Source organism: Phyllobates terribilis, unplaced genomic scaffold (assembly GCF_046119375.1).
Source record: "Phyllobates terribilis strain yellow unplaced genomic scaffold, ASM4611937v1 Scaffold_13__5_contigs__length_258822181, whole genome shotgun sequence".
NCBI classification, from domain to species: Eukaryota; Metazoa; Chordata; class Amphibia; order Anura; family Dendrobatidae; genus Phyllobates; species Phyllobates terribilis.
The window spans coordinates 181507604-181517414 of NW_027362773.1; the positions used below are offsets into that span (position 1 = coordinate 181507604).

At 42.4% G+C, this 9811-nt stretch overlaps 2 non-coding genes across 2 annotated transcripts; both read right to left on the bottom strand.

The window, feature by feature from the left end:
* Positions 1–893: 893 nt before the first annotated feature.
* TRNAQ-CUG (transfer RNA glutamine (anticodon CUG)) lies at positions 894–965 on the bottom strand. The gene has a single exon. It is a non-coding gene; the product is annotated as a tRNA-Gln (tRNA).
* A 7854-nt stretch (positions 966–8819) lies between these two features.
* TRNAS-AGA (transfer RNA serine (anticodon AGA)) lies at positions 8820–8901 on the bottom strand. Its single transcript has one exon. It is a non-coding gene; the product is annotated as a tRNA-Ser (tRNA).
* Between the last annotated feature and the right edge of the window lie 910 nt (positions 8902–9811).

Here is a 9811-nt window from a genome sequence, read left to right on the forward strand (position 1 = left end):
TGCGCTGCTGATAGGCTGACAGATTGCACCTCCCCACTGTAAATGCGGGAAAGAGAAAAAAAAATGGAGGTCTTAATTATTTCTGCAGCGATCCATCCCCTGCCCCGCTGTACACTCAAACTGCGTATTAACATTAATTTTCAGCATTACTGAGAAAAAATCCAGTTATGATTTTGGTGCACGAACAGTTATCGAACATAACCTTGAACAGCCGAATTTTTTTTTAAATTGTTCGTCTTCGCCGAATGGCTCGAACACCGCCCAAAAGAGCTCGAATTTGAGATTGGCAAACAGTTTGAGTCGAACACCGCTCATCTCTACTTTTAACCTCATCGAGATTCCCAAAATGCCAAGCGGTTAACAGAAGTGAGCATATCATTCTTCAGGTATATTTTGCTTGCTTTATACTTTCAATACAAGTCAATGAGAAGGTTAGAAAAACACCTGGAAGGTTCCTGAGTGACGTTCGCAGCATTTTGCGAGCAAAAAAAAAATGAAAACAAACTCAATCGATGCCCAAATCAATTCTTAGAAAAACATCACCAAACTATGTTTACAAAAATGCTGGAAAACACTAAAAAGGGTGATTCAGGAAAAGAATCGCTGTCGTTTCTTGAAGCCGTTTCGGCTTGAAATCCTTGTCAGCTTCAACCACCTAGAAACAGTGACATGCGAACATTGGCACTAATAATTGAGTATGTTTGCTTGGTGTGACATAGATGGTATGAGTTTTGTTTCATGAAGTCAAGTTTAACTTTTGAGTTAAACTTTCTTGATAGATAGATCTTTTTTGCCATGTGGATTTTAACTTTCTCTTTTTATGTTAAACCATGTGTATTGGAAAATAGAGTGCGAGCAGAAAATACAAAACTACTGTGCAGAAAGTATTTTTCAGGTTTCACTGAGATTTGAACTCAGATCACTGGATTCAGAGTCCAGAGTGCTAACCATTACTCCATGGAACCATATGACCTTTAGAGCTGGCTGGATTTTCTTTTGAAAATGGTAAAAGAGCATGTGTAAATTGTGGAAATGTGAGAAATTCACTCTGAATCCAGTGATCTGAGTTCAAATCTCAGTGGAACCTGGGAAACTCATGCATTATGGTGAAAATAGGTTCTAAAGCTGTTCTGCAAATGTATATCTAATACACAGTGGTAAATTAATATCTCCTCCCTTTTTATTCCACAAGTGCGCTTAAAGTTCCATGATATCACAACAAGGACAGTTTTAAAATGTTGATGAAATCTGGCTAATAATTAGCGTGCTGGATCTATTAGCTGGAAAAAGGGTGAGGAAAAAAGAAATTGCAAAACTTCTGCTCATCCAGAAATCACTAAAGATTTTTCATGGTGTGCTAAAAGGTTCCATCGGAAAGATAATTCAAGTAGAGTTGGTGCAAATCAAAGTTCATATCCCAGTCCATCAGTCACGGCAGTGGTCTGTGTTCGCTGGAAAAAAGGAGGAGTTGCACCACATACCTGATGGCATCCTCTGAGCTTTTTTGATTGGTGGTGTGATGCACAAGTGACATCGCACCAGGCTGAATAATCAAAAGAATATCCTCAAATGCTGTTCAGCTAGTTCTACAAATCTGATCCAAAGATTACAGACCATTTCCGTGGGGGATAGACTTGGGAATGTGAAAATTGACCTACTCAGATAATTAGTCAAAAAGTTACATAAAGTTAGACGTAGTCAGCAGGATTTCAACCTGCGCGTGGAGACCCCAATGGATTTCTAGTCCATCGCCTTAACTACTCTTCCACAGCTACTCAGACGCTGTTTCATCCTTATGAGTTTCACACCTTTTCTTATAGCACCTTGATCAATATCAGTGATTATCCTTCTGGAAGACATTTCAGAAAATGTAAGATTTCAATTGGAAACAAAATTCCAGGCCTCACTGAAATGTAAAAATCTGATTTAAAGGTATCATCAATTGGAACCTTGTACAGTTCAAGGTTTTTTAAAATTCTTAAGGCGGATTTTTAGTGACTTTGTTCCAAACACCTCCTGAAAAAGTCTTTGAAAATGCTCAAATGTTTGAACAGATTCATTTCCATGCAAAAAGACTTGCTGTTCATATGATCAGATATTGAGCGTCTTTTAACCTCATCAAGTTTCCCAAAACGCCAAGCTGTTAACAGAAGTGAGCATATCATTCTTCAGGTATATTTTGCTTGCTTTTACTTGCAATACAAGTCAATGAGAAGGTTAGAAAGACCCCTGGAAGGTTCCTGAGTGACGTTCGCAGCATTCTGCGAGCAAAAGAAAATGAAAACAAACTCAGTCGATGCCCAAAACAATTCTTAGAAAAACATTACCAAACTATGTGACATGGAAATCAGTTCGTTCCCGACCCGTGTCACAGCGTCTGTGACATGGAGGTATCGCGCCCCTGCAGCGCGTGTGAGCAGGGTCGCTCAGGTGTCACAGTTACTACTGCAACTGTGACACCTGTAGTTTACCCCACAGGTGGTGGATTAACCCCCCCGTGCTAAACCCCCCCCCCCCGATTGTCAGTTTCACTTTCACTTTAGTGAAACTGCCAATTGGAATGAATTAAATATTTCACCAATGGAAATTGGTGAAATATTTACTATCTGGGCATGGCTTGATGCATATAGCATCAGCCATTGGCTGGGGGGAGTGTCACCTCTGTCTCCCCCCTCCCCCCAAATCAGATTGGGGAGCTAGTGTCACATGGACACTAGCCCCAATCAGATGTGGAGGGAGTTGTTCCCGATGGCTGAAACTCCCCAGCTCCATCCCGTCCCTGATCCGCAGCAGTTAGTATTGCTCCCACTCCCCCCCGACCCCCCTCTCCACTACCCCCTCCACCCCCTTCCCAATTTCTTTCCTGCACCCCAACTTCCGCTCCCTCCATCTTCCACGTCTTCATCCACCGGCCGCTGCTTTCCTTCTGACAGCCGGTGGACTGTGATCACAGGCAGCAGCAGGCTCAGTGTAAATGCCCTGCTCCTGTGATCACACCCACCATCCCCCAGTCCCAGTGATCTCACCCACCATCCCCCCCTCCCAGTGATCTCACCCACCACCCCCCCTCCCAGTGATCACCCCCCTCCCAATGATCACCCCCCACCTCCCAATGATCACCCCCTCCCCCCAGTGATCACCCCCTCTCCCAATGATCACCCCCCCATCCCCAGTGATCACCCCCCCGTCCCCAGTGTTCACCCCCCTGTCCCAGTGTTCACCTCCCCTGTCCCAGTGATCACCCCCGTCCCCATCCCAGTGATCACCCCCGTCCCCGTCCCAGTGATCACCCACTCCCCCTCCCAGTGATCTCCTCCGTCCCCGTCCCAGTGATCACCCCGTCCCGGTCCCAGTGATCACCCGTTCCAGTGATCACCCACTCCCTCCTCCCAGTGATCACCCCCCATCCCAGTGATCACCCCCCTGCTGCTGCCGGCTCCTGCTCCCCTTTCTGCCCCAGTAATCACCCCCTGATGCTGTCGGCCTCCTACCCCCCTTGCTGCTGCCGTCTCCTGCCCCCCTTTCTGTCCCAACGTTCACTCCCTTGTTGCTGCTACTGCCGGCTCCTGCCCCTCTTTCTGCCCCAGTGATCACCCCCCTTGCTGCAGGCTCCTCCATCTCCTCAGTCCCCTCCTACGCCTGACCGCCCCCTCATGCGCCCCGTGTGCCTGAGCGCACCCCCTACGCCTGACAGTCCCCTACGCCTGACAGTCCCCTACGCCTGAGAGTCCCCTACGCCTGACCACCCCCACACATGACTGCAGAAGGTTACACCAAGCACTCACACACACACGTACACTCACACTATAATAAAGTTTAGATTTTTTTTTTTTATACACGCACACAGCACACAAAATGTCCTGCCCGTCCCGCTCATCTCAGTCTAGGGCATACTCAGCTGAGGAGTCTATGTCAGGTTGGTGTGTGTGTTGTAGTGTATGTGAGGTTGTGTGTGTGTGGTGTATACACTACACTATACCACACCGCACACCAACCTGACATACACTATACAATGGTGTCCGCTAACAAATTGGAACCATGTTGCGTTTGGAGAGCCCCTGTGTGCCTAAACATTGGAGCTCCCCCACAAGTGACCCCATTTTGGAAACTAGACCCCCCAAGGCACCTATCTAGATGCATAGTGAGCACTTGGAACCCCCAGGTGCTTCACAAATTGATTCGTAATAATGAAAAAGTGGAAAAAAAAAAAACTCTTTTATATTTTTACGGATTAATTTGTGAAGCACCTGGGGGTTCCAAGTGCTCACTATGCATCTAGATAGGTGCCTTGGGGGGTCTAGTTTCCAAAATATGGTCAATTGTGGGGGAGCTCCACTGTTTAGGCACATCAGGGGCTCTCCAAACGCGACATGGTGTCCGCTAACAAATTGAACGGAAAATCGGCACAAATTGTTAGCGGACACCATGTTGCATTTGGAGAGCCCCTGATGTAGCTAAACAGTGGAACTCCCCCACAAGTGACCCCATTTTGGAAAGTAGAACCCCCAAGGCACCTATCTAGATGCATAGTGAGCACTTGGAACCCCCAGGTGCTTCACAAATTGATTCGTAAAAATGAAAAAGTGGAAAAAAAACACTTTTTTATTTTTACGGATTAATTTGTGAAGCACCTGGGGTTCCAAGTGCTCATTATGAAACTAGATAGGTGCCTGAGGGGTCTAGTTTCCAAAATGGGGTCACTTGTGGGGGAGCTCTACTGTTTAGGCACATCAGGGGCTCTCCAAACGCGACATGGTGTCCGCTAACAAATTGAATGGAAAATCGGCTCAAATTGTTAGCGGACACCATGTAGCGTTTGGAGAGCCCCTGATGTGCCTAAACAGTGGAGCTCCCCCACAAGTGATTCCATTTTGGAAACTAGACCCCCCAGGGAACTTATCTAGATGCATAGTCAGCACTTTAAACCCCCAGGTGCTTCACAAATTGATCTGTGAAAGCAAAAAAGTACTTTTTTTTTCACAAAAATTTTCTTTTAGCCTAAATTTTTTAATTTTCTCATGTGCAACAGGAAAAAATGCATCCTAAAATTTGTTGGCCAATTTCTCCTGAATACACCGATACCTCATATGTGGTCATAAACCACTGTTTGGGCGCATGTCAGGGCTCAGAAGGGAAGGAGAGCAATTTGACTTTTGGAGCTAATTTTCCATTCAGAAAGTGAAATGGCGCTCCTTCCCTTCTAAGCCCTGCCGTGCACCCAAACAGTGGTATATGACCACATATGAGGTATCATTGTACTCAGGAGAAATTGCTCAACAAATTTTAGGATGTATTTTATCCTGTTACACATGAGAAAATTAAAAAATTTAGGCTAAAAGAAAATTTTTGTTAGAAAAATTAAAATGTTAATTTTTTTCTTCCATGTTGCTTTAGTTCCTGTGATGCACCTGAAGGGTTAATAATCTTCTTGAATGTAGTTTTGAGTATCTTGAGGGGTGCAGTTTTTGGAATGGTGTCACTTTGGGTGTTTTCTGTCATGTACACTCCTCAAAGGGACTTCAAATGTGATGTGGTCACTAAAAAAAATGGTTTTGTAAATTTTGCTGGAAAAAAGATAAATTGCTGATGAAATTTGAACCCTTGAAACTTCCTACTAATTTTTTTTTTTTCCAAAATTGTGCTGATGTAAAGTAGACATGTGGTAAATGTTATTTATTAACTATTTTGTGTCACATCACTCTCTGGTTTAGCAGAATAAATATTCAAAATTTGAAAATTGCGAAATTTTAAAAATTTTTCCCATATTTTTGATTTTTTCACAAATAAACGCAAATATTATCAACCTAAATTTAAAAATAACATGAAGCCCAATATGTCACGAAAAAACAATCTCAGAATCGCTAGGATCCGATGAAGTGTTCCAGAGTTTTTACATTGTAAAGGGACACTGGTCAGAATTGACAAAAATGCCAAGGTCTTTAGGGTCAAAATAGGCTGGGTCCTGAAGGGGTTAAGGAAAAGAATCGCTGTCGTTTCTTGAAGCCGTTTCGGCTTGAAATCCTTGTCAGTTTCAACCACCTGGAAAAAGTGTCATGTGAACATTGGCACAAGTCATAGAGTACATTTGCTTGGTGTGACAAAAATAGTATGAGCTTTGCTTCATGAAGTCAAGTTTAACTTTGGCGTTAAACTTTCTTAATAGATAGATCGTTTTTGTAATGTGGATTTTAACTTTCTCTTTTTATGTTTACCATGTGCATTGGCAAATTGAGTGTGAGCAGAAAAGACAAAAACGTTGTGCACAAAGAATTTCTCAGGTTCCACAGAGTGCTAACCAATACACCGTGGAACCACATGACTGATGGAGCTGGCTGGATTTTCTTTTGAAAACGGTAAAAGGGCATGTGTAAATTGTGGAAATGAGAGAAATTCACTCTGAATCCAGTGATTGAGTTCATATCTCAGTGGAACCTAGGAAATTCATGCATTATGATGAAAAAAGGTTCTAAAGCTGTTCTGCAAATGTATATCTAATACACAGTGGTAAATTAATATCTCCTCCCTTTTTATTCCACAAGTGTGGTTAAAGTTGCATTATATCACAACAAGGACAGATTTAAAATGTTGATGAAATCTGGCTAATAATTAGCGTGCTGGATCTATTAGCTGGAAAAAGGGTGAGAAAAAAAGAAACTCCAAAACTTCTGCTCATCCAGAAGTCACTAAAGATTTTTCATGGTGTGCTAAAAGGTTCCATCGGAAAGATAATTCAAGCAGAGTTGGTGCAAATCAAAGTTCATATCCCAGTCCATCAGTCACAGCAGTTGTCTGTATTCGCTGGAAAAAAGGAGGAGTTACACCACATACCTGATGGCACCCTCTGAGCTTTCTTTTGATTGGTGGTGTGACGCACAAGTGACCTCTCACCAGGCTAAATATTCAAAAGAAGATCTACAGATGCTGTTAAGCTGGTTCTACAAATATGATCCAAAGATTACAGACCATTTCCGTGGGGGATAGAATTGGGAATGTGGAAATTGATCAAGTCAGATAATTCGTCAAAATGTTACATGAAGTTAAATGTAGTCAGCAGGATTTGAACCTATATGGGGAGACCCCAATGGATATCTAGTCCATCAGCCTTAACCACTCGGCCACAACTACTCGAACACTGTTTTATCCTTATGAGTTTCACACGTTTAACTTATACCACCATGATCAATATCAGTGATTATCCTTCTGGAAGACATTTCAGAAAATGAAAGATTTCAATTGGAAACAAAATTCCAGGCCTCACTGAAATGTAAAAATCTGATTTAAAGGTATCATCAATTTAAATCTTGTACAGTTCAAGGTCTTTTAAAATTCATAAGGCGGATTTCGAGTGACTTTGTTCCAAACACCTCCTGAAAAAGGCTTTGAAAATGCTCAAAAGTTTGAACAGATTCATTTCCATGCAAAAACACTTGCTGTTCATATGATCAGGTATTAAGCGTCTTTTAACCTCATCAAGTTTCACAAAACGCCAAGCAGTTAACAGAAGTGAGCATATCATTTTTCAGGTATATTTTGCTTGTTTTATACTTGCAACACAAGTCAATGAGAAGGTTAGAAAGACCCCTGGATGGTTCCTGAGTGACATTCGCAGCAAAAAAAAAACGAAAACAAACTCAATCGATGCCCAAAACAATACTTAGAAAAACATCACCAAACTATGTTTACATAAACGCTGGAAAACACTAAAAAGGGTGATTCAGGAAAAGAATCTCTGTCGCTTCTTGAAGCCGTTTTGGCTTGAAATCCTTGTCAGTTTCAACCACCTGGAAAAACAGTCATGCAAACATTGGCACAAGTCATAGAATACAGCTGCTTGTGTGACATAGATAGTATGAGTTTTGCTTCATGAAGTCAAGTTTAACTTTTGAGTTAAACTGTCTTGATAGATAGATCTTTTTTGCCATGTGGATTTTAACTTTCTCTTTTTATGTTAAACAATGTGCATTGGCAAATTGAGTGTGAGCAGAAAAGATAAAACCACTGAGCAAAAAGAATTTCTCAGGTTCCACTGAGATTTGAACTCAGATTGCTAGATTCAGAGCCCATGGTGCTAAACATTACACCATGGAACCATATCACCAATTAAGCTGGCTGGATTTTCTTTTGAAAATGGTAAAAGAGCATGTGTAAATTGTGGAAATGTGAGAAATTCACTCTGAATCCAGTGATCTGAGTTCAAATATCAATGGAACCTGGGAAATTCATGCATTATGATGAAAACAGGTTCTAAAGCTGTTCTGCAAATGTATATCTAATACACAGTAGTAAATTAATATCTCCTCACTTTTTATTCCGCAAGTGTGCTTAACATTCCATGATATCACAACAAGGACAGTTTTAAAATGTTGATGAAATCTGGCTAATAATTAGCGTGCTGGATCTATTAGCTGGAAAAAGGGTGAGAAAAAAAGAAATTGCAAAACTTCTGCTCATCCAGAAGTCACTAAAGATTTTTCATGGTGTGCTAAAAGGTTTCATCGGAAAGATAATTCAAGTAGAGTTGGTGCAAATCAAAGTTCATATCTCAGTCCATCAGTCACAGCAGTGGTCTGTGTTCGCTGGAAAAAAGGAAGAGTTGCACCACATACCTGATGGCACCCTCTGAGCTTCCTTTTGATTGGTGGTGTGACGCACAAGTGACATCGCACCAGGCTGAATAATCAAACGAAATCTACAGATGTTGTTAAGCTGGTTCTACAAATCCGATCCAAAGATTACAGACCATTTCCGTGGGGGATAGATTTTGGAATGTGGAAATTGATCTACTCAGATAATTTGTCAAAATGTTACATGAAGTTAAATGTAGTCGGCAGGATTTAAACCTACGCGGGGAGACCCCAATGGATTTCTAATCCATCGCCTTAACCACTCGGCCACAACTACTCAGACGCTGTTTCATCCTTATGAGTTTCACTCCTTTTCTTATAGCACCATGATCAATATCAGTGATTCTCCTTCTGGAAGACATTTCAGAAAATGGAAGATTTCAATTGGAAACAAAATTCGAGGCCTCACTGAAATGTAAAAATCTGATTTAAAGGTATCATCAATTGGAACCTTGTACAGTTCAAGGTTTTTTAAAATTCATAAGTAGTGTTGAGCCACCCCCGTAGTGTTCGAGTTCGGTTCGGTTCGTCGAACACCCATGTGTACGCCGAACTGTTCGTCGAACACCTTCGAACACCGTTAAAACCAATGGCAGGCAAACAAAAACACATAGAAACACATAGAAAACACCTTCAAAGGTATCCAAAAGCTGACAATCTGCTCAGAAGACATAAGTAACACATGGAAAAGTGACAAGTACATATAGTCATGCGAAAAGAAAAGAGTTGGAGGAGTAAAAGGAGGGGGAGACACAGATATAGGCATGTCATGCCCTTCTAAAATCCAAAAAGTGAGAAGCCGACACGGCCAGTCCTTTCCTGCCCGTGCCACCTACGTGTCGCCGGGTTTGTGCCAGAGCCGCGGTGGACCCTGACGGCCAGCCCCCCTCTCCCAATACTGGTGCCTGTCCGCTGGTGGGTCGAGCGAGCCCCCCTGTGGTGGAGGCAGCTCTAAGCTTTTTAATTTAAATTGTCTCTCTAATTTGAATGAATACACTTTAAATCCTTTTACAAGGATCTATTGGAGGGCAAGTCTCATGCCAGCAGCCGCGTAATTCCAGCTCCAGTAGAGTCCACTAAAGCTGCTGCAGTTAAAAAACTTTTATTAGGATCGAGATTGTAACGGGTCTGGGAGGCGGAACCTCTGAGCTACTATACAAGGGGGCAGTCCTTGTAAGGGAGTGGGT